Raw genomic sequence first — 22,765 nt, 5'->3', positions numbered from 1 at the left:
TGCCTTTATTGTCTGTTCATACTCGACGTTCACACCACCCCACTCATTCCGTGATCACCCGGATCTCCGCCTGCAGAAAAGTATTATGGTCTGGCAGTCTAAAACAGATTTCAGTCTTTGGGTTTTCAATGTAGACTCCCAGGCCCACTCTGTCCTCTAGCTGTGATCCATCTGCTTTGCATTATCTTCCAGATTGCAATAGCAAAGTTCCCCCAATCTATGGCTGTGCCACTGGCAGTTGTGCCTCGCACTCGACCTAAAGGGTCTTCTCAGATATTCGATCGGAAATCTCTTCGATTCCTTCCAGGTTTCCTATCGTCGCCTCCATTATACTGCGATGGTATGAGCTGCTCGTATCCTCAATCCATTCTCCCATCGCCTTAATAAGTCCCAAGGCCGCAGAGGCTGCCTCGAACTAAATCTGTATGTCTATGGGTCGGATATCTAGAATAGTCTCCAGCGCCCTAGTGAACGTGGTCCTCATCGCTCCGCCTATGGCAAGCAAACATGTTCTCTGAACCTGTTGTTTGGTCCTTATGTTGCACTTTTTCTCCATAGCAGTCCACCAAACTATTGAGGTGTAAGTAAATATTGATCTAATCACGCTCCTGTAGAGCCATTTGACTATCCTCGGATTTAGGCCCCATTTTGAGCTTACAGCCCGTCTACATAGTGCCCAACATCTATGACCCTTCACGGTACGCTCCTGAGTGAGACACTTCCAATTCAGTTTCCTCTCTAAGGTCACACCTAAGTATTTGACCTAGTCAGCAATCGAAATCGTTCTATTGAAGAAACGTGGTGCGTAACCTTGTGAATAGGCATATTTCAGTCTTCTCTGGGTTAACATTGAGACCCCTAGGTCTAGCCCAGTCGTGTGCCATATGCAAGAACCTTTCGGCCCTTCTGCATAGCTGGTTCGCATCCTTCCCCACATCGTCGGCGTAGCAGACGGGTTCAAATCCCTCCTTAGTCATCATCTGTAATAGATCATTTATGGTGGTCTCCCATTTTTTCCCTTCTCCCATAAGACACACAATTAACCCACCTGATCTTTAGCATATGGTTTATCTTGTCTCTAAGGACCGGGTCCATCGGATACTGGCCTAAGGATTGGATTAGTGTGTCGATTCGCACATGGTTAAATTCCTCCTCGATGTCAATGCATACCGCCAGTGTTTACGTTTTGGCATCAAAGGATTCTTCTATTTTATGCACAACCTCGAGCTGGGCAGTCCTCACCGACCCTCCCTTGACATGCTGTTTGTATTGGAGCAGTTCGCTGGATGTCCCACTCTTTATCAGGGAGTTCACAATATGTTCCATGGTTTTGAGTAGAAAGGACGTAAGGCTTAAAGATCACATAACTAGCTTTGCCGGGCTTGGGTATAAATACCACTCTTGCCTCCTGTCAGACTTTCGGAGTAAATGCAAGTCAAAGACACGCTGAGTAAATATTGGCCAGATGGGGCGCCAGATAGTCGGCCTCCTTCACTACTAACGCCGGAAATATTCCAGCGGGTCCGTGTGAATTAAATGGTTTGAAGCTCTTCAAGGATTGCTTCACCATAAATTCTGTAATGATAAGCCTTCGATCAACATCATTATCCCGGTGTCTTCTGTGGAAAGTTGGTTTTCATCAAAAGTCTCAATATATCCTCCATTGCCCCTGCCCTCACTCCCATGTCGTCTACTAACGTTTCAGTTTGTACATGGGTTTTTGAGAAAAGCTTTTTCATCTTTTTCATCATGGCACACCAAAAAACGAATATACGGCGGCCACCGTAGCAAAGAGGTTAGCATGTCCGACTATGACGCTGAACGCCTGGGTTCGAATCCCGGCGAGAACAACACGAAAATTTTCAGCGGTAGTTATCGCCTCCTAATGCTGGAGACATTTGGGAGGTACTGCACCATTTGGTATGGCAGAGGTGTCGCTCTCGGCTATAGAAAGGAGGCCCCTTATCATTGACCTTAAAAAAACTTGAATCGGGCAGCACTCATTGATATGTGAGTTTTCCCCTTAATGGAATGTTCATTGTCAAATTTGCATTTCCCGAAGTATCTAGGTGGCCATCCCACCCCCGAAATACCCCGTAAACAGGAAATATTTACCAAAGTGGTAAGATCGGACTCAAAACAAAGGCATTTTGGAGTAGAGTAAAAGGGACCTTTGTTTTATCCGAACGACGTGCCGCAGTGCGACACCTCTTTGGGGAGAATTTACATGGCCATTCATGGCTTTGTACCTCGGAAATTTCACCTGCATTTAGAGGGTATAACCACCGCTTTAAAAATTTTTCAATGTTCTCGCCGGGATTCGTACGCAGGCTTTTAGCGTCACTTAGCGCACATAGGCTACAGTGAAACGAATTCAATATCCACATTCAGGGATGTGCCCACCCTAAAAAGACATTAGAGAGTAAAAGAAGGTGCAGCGGGGCGGGCCCGGTTCGGCTAGTGTTAAATAAAATAAAATAAATTTAAATAAAATAAAACAAAACTTGAACATTGGTGTGGGTAAATTTTTGTGGACCAAAAATAACCTATCATGCGGTTATAGAAATCGAAAATTAATCATATCATACTCCATCATTCATACATCAGAGATCATGATACATTTTCAATCATGAATCAAATAGCACACAACACCCATAATCAATCATATATCTTCAATCATACACCGTCACTCATACGTTATCACAATTCATACATCATACATAACGCATAACTCATTACTATTCATCAATCATACATAAAAATGATGTACAATTTATGATTTATTATGCATGTATGACAGTTAACGGAAGATAATGATGTATCAATCGAGATCTACGATTGAAGGGTTTTGATGTATGATGCGTAGTTGATGATTGATGGTGTAAGATGCATCATATACAATTAATATGATGCACCATCATCATCATACTGAAGCTTGATAACTGATGATTAGATGTGTGATTGGAGAATGATGATTAAAATCTGTGCAAGATTTTAATGTAGTGTGAGGAGTAGCGTTCAAATGTTTTTCCGAAGCACTCATAAACCATATCCGCGGTCTGTTCGCCCTGGTCTTCTGCTGGGGAATGGACACATATTAGACTTATTTGTATATCCATGGCGGTTTCAGTACAACCCGTCAACTTTTGATGTTGCTGTGGCTGCTATCCTTATACATCGTACATGCTCTAAGGCGCCTTGTTCTTTTCCAATACATCTGTCAGTTCGTTTATTACACCCTCTCTGAACTCTCGCATATTCCAGGTACAGATTTGCAAATACTGGTACTATCAGTATCATATCAGGCAAGGAGATTGTGGAACAGCACACTGTTCCAAATTTCAGCAAATCTTGTAAAAAATACACCTTTAACCTTATGGGTTGAAGACCTTATATATTTCTTGTGACAATGAAAATTGTGCTTGAACTGCATACCGGCCTGCATATGCAATTTTGTGTTGAGGAAACCACAGTAAATCCTGGATAATGAACCTCATATGTGATTGCATTTGTATTACACAACCCAGCATAAGCTTCCTTGTGTTGTACCATCATTCTACTGACTATGACCAACGATTTAGAGTTTAAATAAAAACGTGATCCTAAAGCCCCCTCCGTATGAGTGTGTGTACAGCACATATACACTGTATATGTGCCATACAATCGTGTATGCTACAGAAGAGTATGTTTCTTCACATTCTTGCATATTTTAAGAATATGTAACTCTCTTACGTACTTACTACATACATACATCGCACAGATCATGGGTATGACTTTAAACGAAGAATGCCTGGCGCTTACATTAACAGGTGTCTTTTTTTTCAAAAAAAAAAAAAACATTTTTTTTGTTGTGTTTTGCTTAAGTCCCATTCGATGCGATACATTCCTCAAACATTCTTGTTACAACGAAATCGTGACTCTGGCATTTTTGCACTAGCACAGCATTTTCAGAAGAGGACACAGATAAAGTTGAAAATGTTGTTGGTGATGGCTGAGGTTTTAAAAGCCCTTTGGACATATTGAAAAATTCCTAAAGCCAGTATTAAATTTAAACTACAGTTTCACCAGTTCTCTAAGCTATTGTAAATTCTTTAAATTTGCTTGGACCGAAACTTGTAAATCCCCCACCCAGGATTTTAGGCAATGCTTATTTAAGGTAGTGTAGAATTTAGGTGATAATTTTGAGTACATTAAAATTTAAAGTAGTAGATGAATGAACTTGAGGATACTTATAGCGAGTTGTGATGGAGAGTCTTAATTGCAGCCCTATCCATTTTTACGAAGAACTAGCTGAACCCTGCTTTTCTTTTACACCATGTAAAACATAACCTTCTTACCAATTACTCTTATTTGCAGTCACTAAGGTACGTATATATGTATACTAGCCGAACCGGGCCCGCTCCGCTGCGCCATCTTTTACTTTATATGGAACAAAAGTTTCCTTGGAATATTTATTTTCGACAATTAAAGAGCTTTTAGTGAAATACCATGCTAACTTGACTAACAGTTTAACAATATAAGTGCCTTTGTCTGAATCCCATATGATCTTTATTGGTCCACGAATTTAAGTTTGGATGCAAGGAGTACTCCATTCTTAAAATACTTCATTTCAGCCCGATATTCTCATGATGTCTGATTTAGTGGTGTTCTCAGGGGGGAGGTGGTCCCCCAGATACTTGCCCCTGAAAAAATATCAGCATCGTGCTCTTGTCTCAAATACCATTTATTTAAACCCCATATTGCCATTGGCTTAAGAGGAGTTTACAGGATGAGGCGTCCCCCAAACACATGGCCCCAAAATAGGTTATCAAATTCGCTTTATAATCTCAAATACCTTTCATTTGAGCCACATATTGGCATGGTCGAAAAATTTTTTCCCGTTGGGGGTGTTTTGGGAAAGGGGTGATGCCCTAAATACATGGTCCTATGTTTGGATATCAAATTCGTATTCTACTCCCAAATACCTTTATTTAAGCCCCATATTGGGATGGTCACTAAAAAATTGCTGTTTGTGGGTTATTTTGGGAATGGGGTAGACCCCCAGAAAATTGGTCCCGAAAATGGGCATCAATTCTTGCTCTACCCCCCAATACCTTTCATTTAAGCTCCACTTTGACATGGTCGGTTAATATGCCCGATTGAGGGGTGTTTTGGGGATTGGGGTGGTCTCCCAAACACTAAGCCCGGAAAATATAGCAGCAAGGTGCTCTATTCTCATATATCTATTTATTGCCATTGCCCTCAAAATTGGGTGTCAAATTCGTTTTCTAATCACATTTAAACTCCTTATTGCAAAAGTCAGCAAATATGTCCGATTTGGGGTATTGGCCGTAAAAACTCAGATATTTAGTTCTACTCTCTTTAAGATCCAAATTGTCTTGGTGAGCAAATACATCCTATTTGGGGGTTGTTATGATGGTGGGACGTCCGCTGGACAGTTGGCCCCAAATGTTGATATCAGATACATGGTCTACTCCCAAATACCTTTAATTTTAGCCCCATTTTCCATAGTCAGCAAACATGACCGGTTTGGGGGGTGTTTTGGGAAATGGGCGGCCACTCAGTGAGTTGGCCTTGAAAATATATATCGGATTCGTGTTCCACTTTAAAATCCCTCTTATTTGAGCCTCATATTGCAATAGTCAGAAAATACTTACTATTTTGGTGGTGTTATGGGGTTGGCGTGGCCCCCTAGACACTTTTCCCGAATATTGATATCAGATTCGTGCTTTAATCCCAAAGACATTTCATTTAAGCCCCATATTGCTATGGTCGTAAATTTGTCCCCTTTGGGGGATATTTTTGGGAAGAGGCGGCCCCCCAAACGCTTGGTCCCACATTTGGATATCAGAATCGAATCCTACAATCGAATACCTTTTATTTAATACCCATATTCCCAAGGTCAGTAAATAAGTCCTGTGTGACGGGTGTTTTGGGGAAGGGGTGGACCCCCAGAAACGTGGTCCCACATTTGGATATTAGATTCGTATTCTACTCGCAAATACCTTTCATTTGAGTCCCATATTGCCATGGTCAGTAAATATGTTCGATTTAGGGGTGTTTTGGGGTTTGGGGTGGTCCCCCAAACACTTGATCCGACAATTGGATATCAGATACGTTTTCTTATCCCAAATACCTTTCATTTGAGTCCCATATTGTCGTGATTGGTGTAAATATATGTTTGGTAGGTTTTAGGGTGGGGCAGCCCCCCTAGATACCCCATCCGAAATTTGGATACCAAAATTTTATTTTTAGGGTACTATATAAGAGCACACAAAATTTTGCTTAAATCGCACCACCCATCTCCGAGATCTGGCGTTTCTGAAAATAAGGGTAAGGGGAAGGGTCCGGCCTTCTTCAGATATCAAAAATGTAGTACCCTATTTTCACCACGGGATCATTATGCATAATCTGTGAAAATTTGAAGAAAATCGGTTCAGCCATTTCTGACTGTATAAGGGACACACAAACAAACAAACAAACAAACCTACAAACAAACACAAATTGATTTTTATATATAAGATATGATCAAGAAGAAGAGATATCGGTTTATATAGGAGCTATATTAGGTTATAGACCGAGTCGGACCCTACTTGGCACAATTGTTGGAAGTTATAACGCACCACTACAGCTTGTAAGGGCTCAAGAAGTCAAATCGGGAGAACGGTTTGTATTGGAGCTATATCAGCTTATAGACCTATTCGAACCGCACATGGTACAGCTATTAGAAATCACACCACAACACTGTGTGCAAAATTTAAGCCAAAATCGGACAAAAATTGCTGCTTGTAAGGACTCAAGAAGTCAATTCGGGAGATGGGTTAAAATGGAGCTATATCAGGTTACAGACCGATTTGAATCGCACTTAGCACTGTTGTTGAAAGTCATAACAAAACACTTCATGCAAAATTTCAGTCAAATCGGACAAAAATTGCGGCTTGTAAAGGCTCAAGAAGTCAAATCGGGAGATCGGTTTATATGGGAGCTATATCCAAATCTGAACCGATATGGCCCATTTGCAAAATAGTATCCGTACAAAATTTCAAGCAGCTAACTTTACGCGTTCGGCCGCTTTCATGATTTCGACAGAGGGACGGACATGGCTAGATCAACTAAGAATGTCGAGACGATCCAAGTATGTCTATTACTTTATAGGGTCTTAGGTCAATATTTCGGGGTGTTACAAACGAATGATTAGATTAGTATACCTCCATCCTTTGGGGGTGGGTATAGAAATATTAGTGTCATTCGATTTGGCTGAAATTTTGCTTGTGGTGTTTTGGCATTACTTCCAACAACTGTGCCAAGTATGGCGCAAATCGGTTTATAACCTGGTATAGCTGTCATATAAACCGATCTTGGATCTTGACTTCTTGAGCCGCTGGAGGGCGCAATTCTCATCCGATTTGGCTGACATTTTGCATGAGGTGTTTTATTATGACTTCCAATAAATGTGCTTAGTATGGCGCAAATCGGTCTATGTTTTGATATAGCTGCCATATAAACTGATCTTGGGTCTGGACTTCTTGAGCCTCTAGAGGGCGCAATTGTTATCCGATTTGGCAGAATTTTTGTACAACGGCTTCCCTCATGACCTTCAACGTACGTGTCTAATGTGGTCTGAATCGATCTATAGCTTGATACAGCTCAAATATAAACCAATCTACCGATTTTGCTTCTTGAGCCCCTACAAGGCGCAATTCTTATCCCAATGAACTGAAATATTACACAATGACTTCTACAATGTTCAGCATTCATTTATGGTCTGAATCGGACTATAACTTGATGTAACTCCAATAGCATAACAGCTCTTAGTCATCATTCTTTGTTTGCCTAAAAGGAGATACTGCGCATACAACTCGACAAATGCGATCCATGGTGTAGGGTATATAAGATTCGGCGCGGCCGAACTTAGCACGCTCTTACTTGTGTTGTCTTCAAAGCTGTAGGCTCTGATTTTAAGCACCTGAAAACCTATAACGTACGTAATTTCTTTGTCTAGAAAGTTGATCTGCCATTCCCCAGAGTTTGATAGCGAAAAATTTCCCCATCTAGTTAAGAGTATGACTACATTCAGGAACTAAGGGCACAGGGTTGCGATCTCATATAAATATTAAGGTTATATCTAGACAACTATCAATTTTTGAATATTTAAGTGCTTCATTCTTTTCCAAACCCAATAAACTTGCCTTTAGCTTTCATTTTGTTTAACTTCACCCTAGGTATATGAACTTGGAAACTTAAACCACAAACTTTCCATTTACCTGCCGTTTGAAGTGTAACGCCCTTTTTTTTTGATTTTATCAAGTTTCTCTACTCTTCTTCTACCCCAAATAAGCAGCGCATCTTCAACAAGAGAATGCATTTAGGAGGACCATCCCACAAAAAAACAACAAAAACAACAACTAAACACATCTTATCTTCTTCACTCAAAACAACAAAGAATTCAATTGAAAAAAAAAAAACGCTCACACAGCCAAAAGGCGCATCCAACAACAAGTGAATGAAAAATCTGAAGCCCCAAAAATAAATAAAAAAAAAGGTAAAAACGAAACAGACATACCTATAACAAAAGAACTCTTATGGCATTGTAGAGCAAGCAGAGGAGACCAAGAATCATTGCTCAATGTTTTCAACAACAACAACAACAACAATAACACCAAAGCAACAGAGATCATTCATTGTTGGAAACATGATCATCAGCATCGCACACAAAAATAACAAACGAAACGAAACGAAACACTAAAAAAACATGTTGAAGGGCAATTAACATACAAAAGGATCAGCACAGGCATTCTAACCGCAACACCAACACCAACAACATTAACACCAACAACACCACCAACACCATCACCACCATAAACATTTGGTACATTTCGTTGGGTTGGAGCTCCTCCTGCACCACACACAGCCACTGTGGTGTAGCCAATAGGCATTCATCATTTCATGAATACCATGATAATGAAGACAGTCATGATGATGATACTGATGATGTTTATCATAATGCTCATGACTTTAATGATGGGAACTGAATATCAGCAGCATGCCAAGACAAGACAATAATCACCGAAAATGTTGATCAGGTACCCACAATACAAAATACCCCAAACTACTTTTGCCTGATCATTCGCTTATGCCAGAGACTATGTGGCGTTATGGTGATGCATCCGCCTTCTTTCCTCCTCTCACACACAATAGAGGGTTCTTTCATTCAACATCTTTGAGTTTGAGTGGCATTGTTTGAGCGTTTACTGGATTTTCATTCAAATCGAGTCAAAAATGTAAAGTTAGAGGGAAGGGTATGAAGCCATGAGGAAGTTTTTCAGAGTGGCAGAGATGTGAGTCATACATAGTGGAAGTGAAAAAGCCAGAAAGGAAAGGAAGGGCGTTATGTACAAGGACCACAATGAGTAATTCTAAATCACAAAACGAACTTAGGCCAGAATTTTGATCCGTGTTTAATTGGCTATGGCAGAATATTTGTTCCACTAGCCGAACGCAGAATAGCGTTCCAAGCGCCTCGATCATCTGCGCTCATTCTAAAATCTCTTACACCAAGTTTCGAGGTGTCTCCCACCACTTGATCTTTCCATCGGGCTTTTGGTCTTCCCGGTTTGCGTGTACCACCGTGTTTGCCTTCAAAAGACTTCTTTGCTGGTGCTTCTTCATCCATTCTAACAACATGATCTAGCCAACGCAGCCGTTGTATTTTGATGCGTTTAACTATGCTATCGTTGTCATACAGCTCATTCTCCATTAAAGCAAACTGGTCCATATATTTTACAAAGAATCTTTCTCTCAAATACTCCAAGCACTGCCTGATCTGCTTTCACAAGTACCCATGCCCCAGAACCATACAATAACACGGGTAGTATTAGTGTCTGGTATAGTGTAATCTTCGTCTGTCGAGAGGTGGCCCGGCCGACACGGCATAACTATGAGCACCACACAGGCTGGAACTTGTGTGGTGTCCATCGTTATCACGGGAAGCTTAGCTGAAAGCTACCGAGTCCACAGGTTGCGAATGGTAGAAAGCTCCGTTTTTATGCGGAGTAGCTGCAAATGCGGCCGCGGGCAGTCAGCGATTTTCGAGAGGAGAGTCTCAGTGAGGAGTCAGGTGGCACTGGCTCTTAATTAAATACTGAGTGGCAATGATACTCGAGATGACAAGGCGAGTTATTGGCGCCTTCAAATTACTAATGGCCAACTTCAACGTCTGTTCCCAGGTTAGGGGCGGTTGGCGGCGAGCGTCGGATCTTGGAGCAAGCGGCTCGCCACAACGAGCGATACATGTACAATTCCACAAAACCCATGCGGTTCAGTGAAATTTTCTCTAAAGACAAAATTTCGGTGAAATTTTCTCTAAAGAAAAAATTTCAAAGAAACTTTCTCTAAAGACAAAATTTCGGTGAAATTTTCTCTCAAGACAAAATTTCAGTGAAATTTTCTCTAAAGACAAAATTTCAGTGAAATTTTCTCTAAAGACAAAATTTCAGTAAAATTTTCTCTAAAGACAAAATATCAGTGAAATTTTCTCTAAAGACAAAATTTCAGTGAAATTTTCTCTCAAGACAAAATTTCAGTGATATTTTCTCTCAAGACAAAATTTTAGTGAAATTTTCTCTAAAGACAAAATTTCAGTGAAATTTTCTCTAAAGACAAAATTTCAGTGAAATTTTCTCTAAAGACAAAATATCAGTGAAATTTTCTCTAAAGACAAAATTTCAGTGAAATTTTCTCTCAAGACAAAATTTCAGTAAAATTTTCTCTAAAGACAAAATTTCAGTGAAATTTTCTCTAAAGACAACATTTCAGTAAAATTTTCTCTAAAGACAGAAAATTTCAGTGAAAATTTCTCTAAAGACTAAATTTTAGTAAAATTTTCTCTAAGGAAAAAATTTCAGTAAAATTTTCTCTAAGGACAAAATTTCAGTAAAATTTTCTCTAAAGACAAAATTTCAGTAAAATTTTCTCTAAAGACAAAATTTCAGTAAAATTTTCTCTAAAGACAAAATTTCAGTAAAATTTTCTCTAAAGACAAAATTTCAGTGAAATTTTCTCTAAAGACAAAATTTCAGTGAAATTTTCTCTAAAGACAAAATTTCAGTAAAATTTTCTCTATAGACAAAATTTCAGTAAAATTTTCTCTAAAGACAAAATTTCAGTGAAATTTTCTCTAAAGACAAAGCGGTGTTTATCCCCTCTTAATGTTGACAACATTTGCGAGGTACAATGTCATGCATAGTCATTTAAAAAATTTTTCCAAAGAGGGGTCGCACTGTGGGATGACGTCCGAAACCGGCTATAAAAAAGGTCCCTTATCATTGAGTTTAAACTTGAACCGCAAAGCACTCATTGAGAGAATTTGCCACCTTCTCGGTTCCTGGTGGTTATGTTCTTCCTTAGGGTAATGTTCGCAATAGGGGAGGGATGGCACCTAAGACATTTTGACTCAAATATCGATATCAAATTCGTGCTGCACTTCCAAATTCCTTTAATTTGAGCTTCATATTGACATGGTCGGAAAATATGAACCGTTTAGAGGGTGTTTTGGAACTGGGACGGCCACCGGCACTTTGCACTGAACATAGATATCAAATTCGTTCTTTATTCCCAACGGAAATGAAGTTCAGTTTTGGGGGTGCTTTAGGGCGTACCCCAAAACAATTGGCTTCAAAACTGGATATCAAATTCTTTTTCTACTCTCAAATACCTTTTATTTAAGTCCAATATTGTCATGTAGTGTCAAATAACCCATTTGGCCTATCTTTAGAAGGAAAACCGCAAATTTTTATTGTCATTCGAAATATATTAACTAACCCTCTATTTAAGAAGTCCTATGTAGCAATGGTTTAAGTCCTATGTAGCAATGGTTGGCTAATACGCCCATTTGGGCGTGGGCGACCTTCCATTACTTGGACCTAATGTTTTATGCCATATTTGTAATCTACTGAATATATCTTTTTAGAGGAGTTTTGTGGTTGGGTAGGGGGGAAGGGGCGCTGAGTACTTGGACCCAAATTTTAATACTATATTCGTTTTCTGGTCTCCAATACCTTTCATTTGATACCCTTATTGTGCCTATCGAACCACTTTCGGATATGGGTCGCGTTTTTGGGGTAAGGGGGAGGGTCCGCCCCCACCCGATATCTAAAAATTACATAGTCTATGTTTCCAGACAAACGTACACAATCTATGAAAATTTTAAGAAAATCGGTTCAGCCAAGTATCATATAGTCACAATGGGTGTAATGGCGTTTTTGAGGGATGGCATGAAACCCCTATACTTCGATTTGATTTTGTATGCAAGATTCGGAATCTGCTCCCGAACACCTTTCATTTGAGCCCCATATTGAAATGAACGTCCAATATGTCTCTTTGGGGGAGTTTTGGGTTTGGACGGCCCGATGAGTACTTAGACTCAAATTTTAATACCATGGTCGTATTTTATTCTCCAACACCTTTCATTTGATACCTATATTGTCCCGATCGGTCCACTTTTGATTTTGGGTTGGGGTTTTGGCATAAGGGGGAGCGTCCGTCCCCCTTCCGATACCGAAAAATTATATAGCCTATGTTTCATTCCAGACCAACCTACACAATATGCGAATATTTCCAGAAAATCGGGTCTGCCGTTTTTCAGTCTATACGGCACAAACAACCGAGTCGCATAAATGCGTGATTGGTTAATGTGCCCATTTTGGGCGTTTTTGTGGGCCAAGACGTTATTCTTGAACAGAGACTAAAAATCTCAAGGAAAGGATCAAAAGGGAGCTGAACGCTTTCCATTTCTGTCAGGAGGCCTATTCACATACAAAGATTTCAAATCTGACATCAGGCTCTGGAGGGAGGTTAGCGTGTCCGCCTATGACGCCTAACGCCTATGCTCGAATCCTGGTACGAACATCTGAACAAATTTCTAGCGATGGTTATCCCCTCCTAATGCTGGCGACATATTTGAAGTACTGTATCATTTGGTATGGCAGCCATGTAAAAACTTCTTCACAAAGAGGTGTCGGACAGCGGCACGCCGTTCGGACTTGGCTATAGAAAGGACACCCCTTATCATTGAGCTTAAAACTTGAATCGGACAGCATTCATTGATATGTGAGAGGTTTGCCCCTGTTCCTTAGTGGAATGTTCATGGGCAAATTTGCATTTGCATTCACCCACTTTTGTAGCTCTTAGTTATCAACAGGATTCTCTCAAGGAGAAGAAGCCGCAGGTGGTTGCCTATGCGAATGATGCCATCATCAGGGTGGGTTGTCACGGAACTCATTTAGGGCGCGTTGAGGAAGGTATCTAGGTAGTCACCAGAGTGGGTTGTCAATTTTTTTTTACTATCACGGAACCCATTCAGGGCGCGTTGAGGAAGGTATCTAGGTAGTCACAGGCCAATAAACTTGGCAGGAAACCCGTATAGATGGTTGTTGTTGTAGTTTTAGCCACATTTTCATGTGGAGGTGGCGATCTTCGATAAGTTGCGTAGGTGAGTAAGCTCGTTCCAGTCCAAAGGACCGATCGCGCGCGAACAAGGTGATCATTGGTTATTTAAAGACGCCAATAACACGCCTTGTCATATAAAGCATCATAGGCACTCAGTGGTGGAGCAAGAGCCGGTGCCGCCTGGCCTCTCACTGAGACTCTCCGCTCGATACCGCTGATTGTCCGCGGAGTGTGGAGCACTCCACTATTCGCAACCTGTGGACGCGCCCGGTAGCTCGCAGCTAAGCTTCACGTGACAGCAATGAACACCACCCAGATCGGACTTCAATGTTCCTGCCTGTGTGATGCTCACAGCAATCCCATGCCTTATAGATGGTCGAAAGCTGTTGTGCTTTGCATAAATCCTATAGGCACTGAAGTGGTAACTCTCAGCAGAAGGCGAAAGCAGGGTCTTTGAGGTAAAGGTGCCTGGTCGAAAACAAACGGAAGAATCGTCGAAGAATGGCTTCATAGGCAACTGAATGCACTCTAATCCTGTCTCAATTCAATAGGGAGGAGTAGAAGGCTGAGGTCGGGTATTGTACGCTGGATTTTAACAGCGGTGGTGAGACCGATGCTTAAATATTGATGTCTGTCCTGACCTCCGCAGGAAGGTGCAGGGGGAAAAAATAACAAGAGCGTGCTAAGTTCGGCCGGGCCGAATCTTATATACCCTACACCATTGATCGCATTTGTCGAGTTCTATGCGCGGTGTCTCTTTTTAGACAAACATATTGGGTTGCCCAAAAAGTAATTGCGGATTTTTTAAAAGAAAGTAAATGCATTTTTAATAAAACTTAGAATGAACTTTAATCAAATATACTTTTTTTACACTTTTTTTCTAAAGCAAGCTAAAAGTAACAGCTGATAACTGACAGAAGAAAGAATGGAATTACAGAGTCACAAGCTGTGAAAAAATTTGTCAACGCCGACTATATAAAAAATCCGCAATTACTTTTTGGGCAACCCAATAGAATATTTAATAAGAACTGTTATGCTATTGGAGCTATATCAAGTTATAGTCTGATTCGGACCATAAATGAATGCTGAACATTGTAGAAGTCATTGTGTAATATTTCAGTTCATTGGGATAAGAATTGCGCCTTGTAGGGGCTCTAGAAGCAAAATCGGGAGATAGGTTTATAAGGGAGCTGTATCAAGCTATTGATCGATTCAGACTATATTAGACACGTATGTTGAGGGTCATGAGAGAAGCCGTTGTACAAAATTTCAGCCAAATCGGATGAGAATTGCGCTCTCTAGAGGTTCAAGAAGTCAAGATCCCAGATCGGTTTATATGGCAGCTATATCAGGTTATGAACCGATTTACGCCATACTTAGCGCAGTAATTGGAAGTCATAGCAAAACACCTCATGCAAAATTTCAGCCAAATCGGATAAGAATTGCGCGCCTTATTGGCTGAAGGAAATCAAGATCCAAGATCGGTTTATATGACAGCTATACCAGATTATGAACGGATTTGAATCATACTCAGCACAGTTGTTGGAAGTGATACCAAAACACTACGTGCAAAATTTCAGTTAAATGGGACAAGAATTGCGCCCTCTAGAGGCTCAAGAAGTCAAGACCCAAGATCGGTTTATATGGCAGCTATATGAAAACATGGACCGATTTAAACCATACTTAGTGTAGTTGTCGGAAGTCATAACAAAACACGTCGTGAAAAATTTCAGCCAAATCTAATAAGAATTTCGCACTCTAGTGGCTCAAGAAGTCAAGACGCCAGATCGGTTTATATGGCAGCTATATCAAAACATGGACCGATGTAAACCATACTTAGCGTAGCTTTTGGAAGTGCTACCAAAACACTTAGTGCAAAATTTCAATAAAATCGGATAAGAATTGCGCCTTTTAGAGACTCAAGAAGTCAAGACCCAAGATCGGTTTATATGGCAGCTATATCAAAACATGGATTGATTTAAACCATACTTAGCGTTGTCGTTGGAAGTGCTACCAAAACACGTCGTGCAAAATTTCAACAAAATCGGATAAGATTTGCCTTCTCTAGAGGCTCAAGAAGTCAAGACCCAAGATCGGTTTATATGGCTGCTATATCAAAACATGGATCGATTTGGCCAATTTACAATACCAACCGACCTACACTAATAAAAAATAGTTGTGCAAAATTTCAAGCGGCTAGCTTTACTCCTTCGAAAGTTAGCGTGCTTTCGACAGACAGACGGACGGACGGACGGACAGACGGACGGACGGACAGACGGACGGACAGACGGACGGACAGACGGACAGACGGACGGACGGACATGGCCAGATCGACTTAAAATGACATGACGATCAAGAATATATATACTCTATGGGGTCTTAGACGCATATTTCGAGGTGTTACAAACAGAATGACGAAATAAGTATACCCCCATCCTATGGTGGAGGGTATAAAAAGGGCGCCCCTCGAAGGCCTTATTACCATACTGGAACTAATGCCCTTATATTTTTCTGTTAGGTTTGCGGCGACAAAGATCGCCCTTATACTGAGGAAGTCGGCATTTGGAAACTGAGCTTTAGAAGCTCTTAGATTCTGTTGGGTGTTGGAATAGGACGAGATCTCTCAAGAGAGGCGTTTTTTTGGCTGTTGGCATCTAGCCTTTCCCTGAACCTTATGTATGGATGGGTCCATTTAAGATAAGGGTACAGGGGCAGGGACATTCAGATGGTAGGAATTAGGAACGGAAACACAGACGGCCGGCCATCGCTAGGTCGACTTCAAATGAGGGTCAAGAATGTACACACTTTAAAGGGCCTTAGGCTTAGGTTTCGATTTGATATAAATGGAATGGACACATCCATTGCTGGAGATTACAAGTGGTAAGCGTTTCTGATGAGGATCACATCCATGATCATATCCATAGTTTATTGATAACTTATTGACAAATCAATAAACTACGGGTTGCCCAAAAAGTAATTGCGGATTTTTCATATAGTCAGCGTTGACAAATTTTTTCACAACTTGTGACTCTGTAATTGCATTCTTTCTTCTGTCAGTTATCAGCTGTTACTTTTAGCTTGCTTTAGAAAAAAAGTGTAAAAAAAAGTATATTTGATTAAAGTTCATTCAAAGTTTTATTAAAAATGCATTTACTTTCTTTTAAAAAATCCGCAATTACTTTTTGGGCAACCCAATATATCTCCAATTATTTTGAATACATTTTTAAGGAAGAGCATATTTTAGCTCGTAGCTCAAAGCCATTACTCAACAAGCAATTAAACCCAATAACCAATTAATATGAAAGGACATTTGAAACCCTACTACAATGAATACATACCTCCCTGCCCACAAAGGCATGACAAATTCTATGACAACAGGTTCATAACGGCAGAAGGTTATTGCACAGCGTTGCAACAAACCAAGGTGATCGGTCTGTGACCATCGTACACACAACATTATCTAACAATGGCCAACGGAAACCCAAAGGACAGCTTGATAATCACATGGCGAGAGAAAGAGAGTGAGAGAGAAACACAGATCCTTTTGTTCCAAACCGATGACAAAAATAACAAATGCTGTTATAGGTCGGTTGCTCAACAACACAGGGTGCCACAGAACAGCCGTCAGATTTTGTTTTTGTTTTCTAGTTAAGAAATTCAACAAAGAAACACAAATAATGGCCACGTTCTCCAGGCGCATTGGTCCACTCAATGCTGTTGTTGCTGTCTTCCTTTATTCTTACCTTCATCACGTAAAAATGTTGCAAATGTCGTGTGACGTACAACCAGGAGACTATTTATCAGGATGCCTGATTACAAACACCCGCACACATTGCTGCCTGGATGCACAAAGGATCATTTAGCTGGTCTGGCTGACACCTCAAAACGAGTGCAGCCTGCTCCTGCTGCTACATTAAAACGACAAGCGGCCACGGGTTTAGTATGCTGTCTCTTAAGTATCCCGCAGCAAAGCCATAGGTTGAGGCATGCTGCGATTTCAAGTACTTGACCAGCAGGAGGGCCCTTGCAATTGCCTTCATTTGATAACAATTTAGCCTATGCAGAATCTCATGCTTAACACAGCATCTTGCATTCCACTCATTGTGCTATCGCAGAGCTAAGATAACATTTCGGTGTATTTTAATTTTTTTTTTAATAGATTCCTCTGTGAGAGATTTAATTTGGTTTCTCTTGAATTGCGATTAGTTTCATTAAGAAAAGGCCGCAGGATAATCATACCCCGATAAGTCATCAATGATAAATGAATTTCTCCAATTGACAGTTATAGCATTTTAGCCAGTTTTTTTTCGATTTTTTTGGCAAAAAAAAGGTTAATATCGGAGTGTGTGTGTGTGTGGTGAAAGTGTTTTCGCAGAAATTTACCTTTCTTTGAGGAAATTTTTAATTAGCTTTACTTAAAAAGGACCAGGGTTTGTATGCCAAAATCCAGCCAGTTGATAAGATATGCATGGAAGAAGCCTCCATTTTCGTTTGTCTTGCCAAAGGTCTACTTTTGCCAGCTGCTATATCTTATCAATTTCAAAGTCAGTGATCTGTTCACGTTTTGAATTTCATTGATAAGAATGTCGAAATTTTGGTGTGTTGGTGTGGACCCCCAAAAAGGTGGTCTTCAATGTGGGTATGCATTTCGTGCTCCACTTGTAAATACTTTTCAGTTGAGCCTCATATTGCCATGATCGGCAAATATGTATGTCCGATTTAGGATTGTTTTAGGGTGTGAGGAGGTCCCTCAGATACTTAGTGCTGAAAAAGATATCAGCATCGTGCTCTACTCTCAAATACCTTTTATTTAAAACCCATATTGCCATTGGCTTAGGGGGAGTTTATGGGATGAGGCATGCCCAAACACTAGGCGCCAAAAATTGGTTCACAAATTCGTTTTCTTAACTCAAATACCACATTTGACCCACATATTAGTCCCATGGTCGTTGAATTTGGAATTTTTGGGGGTGTTTTGAAGAAGGAGCGGGCCCCATTTACATGGTGCCGCATTGTGCCCAAATACCTTTATTTGAGCCCCATATTGGGATGGTCAGTAAATAATTGCTGTTTGTGGGGTAGTTTGGAAAAGGGGTAAACCCCCTGAAAATTGGTCCCGAAAGTGGGTATCAATTTCGTGCTCTACTCCGCAATACCTTTCATTTGAGATCCACATTGACTTGGTCGATAAATATATTATTATTTGAACCCCATATCGAAATTGGCTATCGAATTCGTTTTTTTATGTCAAATACCTTATTGCAAATTTAGTAAATATGTCCGGTTCCGGTTCATTCTAGGTTTTATTAAAAATGCATTTACTTTCTTTTAAAAAATCCCCAATTACTTTTTGGGCAACCCAGATTCATGTTTTACTCAAGTGGTATTATGGGGGTGGGGTGGCGCTATAGACGCTTTTTCCCGAATATTGATATCAGATTCGTTCTTTTCTCCCAAACACCTTTCATTTGAGTCCCATATTGCTATGGTCGTAAATTTGTCCTCTTTGGAGTGTGTATTGGTGAGGGGCGGACCCTCTAATACTTGGTCCCACATTCGGATGTCAGATTCGTGTTTTACTCGTAAATTCTTTTCATTTGAGTCCCATATTGCCATTGTCGGTAAATATGTCCGATTTTTCCAATACCTTTCATTTAAGTTCCATATTTACCGAAATAAGCCCGGAAAATATTTCCAATATTCCAAAAATTGTCCAAGATCACACCTAAGTATGGGTTGCCCAAAAAGTAATTGCGGATTTTTCATATAGTCGGCGTTGACAAATTTTTTCACAGCTTGTGAATCTGTAATTGCATTCTTTCTTCTGTCAGTTATAAGCTGTAACTTTTAGCTAGCTTTAGAAAAAATGTGTAAAAAAAGTATATTTGATTAAAGTTCATTCTAAGTTTTATTAAAAATGCATTTACTTTCTTTTAAAAAATCCGCAATTACTTTTTGGGCAACCTATATCAACAATGTGCACTATTCTCATATATGGGTGATGGGTGGCCCCATAGACACTTTTCCCGAATATTGATATCAGATTTGTGCTTTACTCCCAAAGACCTTTCATTTGAGCACCATATTGTTATGATCGTAAATTTGTCCCCCTTGGGGGATGTTTTTGGGGAGAGGTGGCCCCCCAAACACTTGGTCCCATATCTTGATATCAGATTCGAATTCTACACTTAAATAACTTTTATTTAAGCCCCATATTGATATGGTCAGTAAATAATTCCAGTTTGGGGGGTGTTTTGGAGAAAGGGTGGACCCCCAGAAACCTTGTCCCACATCGGTCCATAACCTGATATAGCTGTCATATAAACCGATCTTGGGTCTTGACTTCTTGAGCCTCTAGAGGGCGCAATTCTTATCCGATTGGATTAAAATTTTGCTCGACGTGTTTTGCTATGACTTCCAACAACTGTGCCAAGTATGGTTCAAATCGGTCCATAACCTGATATAGCTGCCATATAAACCGATCTTGGGTCTTGACTTCTTGAGCCTCTAGAGTGCGCAATTCTTATCCGATTGGATTGAAATTTTGCACGATATGTTTCGCTATGACTTCCAACAACTGTGCCAAGTATGGTTTAAATCGGTCTATAACCTGATATAGCTGCCATATAAACCGATCTTGGGTCTTGATTTCTTGAGCCTCTAGAGGGCGCAATTCTTATCCGATTGGAGTGGAATTTCGCACGACGTGTTTTGATATGATATCCAACAACTGTGCTTAGAAGAGTTCAAATCGGTCCATAACCTGATATATCTGCCATATAAACCGATCTTAGGTCTTGACTTCTTGAGCCTCTAGAGGGCGCATTTTTTATCCTATTGGAATGAAATTTTGCACGATATGTTTCGCTATGACTTCCAACAACTGTGCCAAGTATGGTTCAAATCGGTCAATAACCTGATATAGCTGCCATATAAACCGATCTTGGGTCTTGACTTCTTGAGCCTCTAGAGGGCGCAATTCCTATTCGATTTGGCTGAAATTTTGCACGAAGTATTTTGTTATGATATCCAACAACTGTGTTATGTATGGTTCACAACCTAATATAGCTGCCATATAAACCGATCTGAGATCTTGACTTCTTGTGCCTCTAGAGGTCCCAATTATTATCCGATTTGCCTGAAATTTTGTACGACGGATTCTTCATGACCCTGAACATACGTGTTTATTATGGTCTGAATCGGTTTATAGCCCGATACAGCTCCCATATAAATCGATCTCTCTATTTTACTTCTTGAGCCCCCAAGGGGCACAATTCTTATTCAAATTGGCTGACATTTTACACAGGTCTCCAACATATCATTTAATTGTGGTCCGAACCTGACCATATCTTGATATCGCTCTAATAGCAGAGCAAATCTTTTCTTTAATCCTTGTTTGCCTAAGAAGAGATGCTGGGAAAAGAACTCGACAAATGCGATCCATGGTGGAGGGTATATAAGATTCGGCCCGGACGAACTTAGCACACTCTTACTTGTTTTATTTTGTTTTGTTTCATTGATTTTTTGCCTATGTCTTGTTGAAGTACGAAGGTCGTAGATTATGCCGCAGATATCTCCCTACCTTAAGAAACTCCTTCGACTTATGTACATATATTCCTATCCTCATTATACGACTGAACACCACGCAAACAGTTTGCGGTCGAACGTTGCCCAGCCGGAGAGACGTTTTGGGACTATCCCCAAAAAGCGTGACATCGCCTGGTTGAGAGCTCAGCTAATGGTTGTGGTAATGGCTTGCAAGACTATCATATGCACTTACTAAATCAAAGAAGCTGAGAGCTGTAAGAACGTATAAAAAAATCGAAAGTCTTCAGCATCTGTTAAGAGATTCCTTATCGAAGCAGCGCTTTGGACGATTTGTCACTGAGGACTATTTAACCAATTTGGCTGAATTTTGTTATGTGAAGGACATTTGTGACCACTTATATGCACCGAAAACATGGCCCATATAACCGGGCCATGTTTAAGGTGCGTATAAGCCCCATTAAAACCTTCTACGCGTTTTGAACCACATCTTTAGATATTTAAAGAGGCATTCAATTTATGTTACATTTCACCTACATAAGGTTTAAAATATTTATAACCAACCGTAAAAAAATAATTAACAGTTTTCCATTTTACCATTTTTGCGTCCAAAAATGTCCAAGGACCAACGGAGTCAATGATTTTCAATTTTTCTTTTTTTTTAAGCAGACACGGGGACGTCTTTTCTCTGCCCCCCAATGGTGGCAGTAAAAGAAAGTCAGACTTCATGCAGACAAAATCAGACTTCAAATAGACCCCAATGGGTCTGATGGGCCATGGCAAGGGTAAAATACCAAACACAGAAAGGAGAAATCGAATAACCGCAATTGAAATGTCATAATTTACGATCATATTTAAATGAAAATATTTGGAAAGAGAATCCAGAACGACATCGACATCGACATCAACCGAAATATCAACAAAAAACAACAGCAATAACATCAGGGGTGTTGGTAGTGGCAGTGGAGGCAAACTGCCAATGGCAACACCATTTAAATAAACAATCATCGATTGTTGTGTAATCGTAACAAAATACTCTCGATTTTTTTCTTTGCTCCTCTGATCGACCAGTGTTTACATTAACGGGACAAGAAGAACAAAAACAAATACTGTGGCAATACAAATAAACAAACTCAAGTCAGTCAGGGCATATGATACTTTAGTGGAAGGTTTGGGGCAAGTAGGGAAAAGCAATCAAAAAAAAAGCAGCAGAGTTGCCCTGAAATGGGAACATGTGAAAATAAAGGATGCGGCATTGTTATACCTTGAAACATGGAATAGTGTAGGGATAGTAAATTAGTGATGACATTTGTAACACCTCGCTGATGGATGTGATGGAACCGACATCGATAGTGGCTACATGCTCTTAGTGGCCACTATACGATAAAGCCCAGCCGTTGGTAAAAGGGCTCCAACAAGTCGCACAAAGTTCAACCACTTAAACCTAAAAGACCCCGAAAAATCGCACGAATACAAGGCAACATTAACGGAGAAGCTGAAAAATAGCACCCATACTTGGGTCGACATAACAGCAGCATGTGCGGAGATGGCCACCTCTATCATAGGCATTGCCCTACGATCCCAAAAATCATGGATAAGTAACGAAACTATAGAGGAAATAAAACATCGGAAACGTTTACCCAACGCTCTGCTACGGGCAAAATCAAGAGTAACCAAAATCGCAGCCGGTAATGAACATCACGCCTCCGCCTCGCTGGTCAAGCGCCTGTACAAGCGAAAATATTTTAACAAGCAGGTAGAGCAAGCCGAAAAT

At 40.3% G+C, this 22,765-nt stretch overlaps 1 protein-coding gene across 1 annotated transcript in view; it reads right to left on the bottom strand.

The window, feature by feature from the left end:
- The window catches only part of LOC106088715 (protein decapentaplegic), a 332,467-nt gene that overhangs the window by 95,956 nt on the left and 213,746 nt on the right, over positions 1–22,765 (bottom strand). The gene's annotated exons all lie outside the window — the stretch shown is intronic.

The sequence above is a fragment of the Stomoxys calcitrans genome, chromosome 3 (genome assembly GCF_963082655.1).
Source record: "Stomoxys calcitrans chromosome 3, idStoCalc2.1, whole genome shotgun sequence".
NCBI lineage: Eukaryota > Metazoa > Arthropoda > Insecta > Diptera > Muscidae > Stomoxys > Stomoxys calcitrans.
Note: the sequence above shows the minus strand (reverse complement) of the source record. Positions and strands in the feature narration are given on the sequence as shown.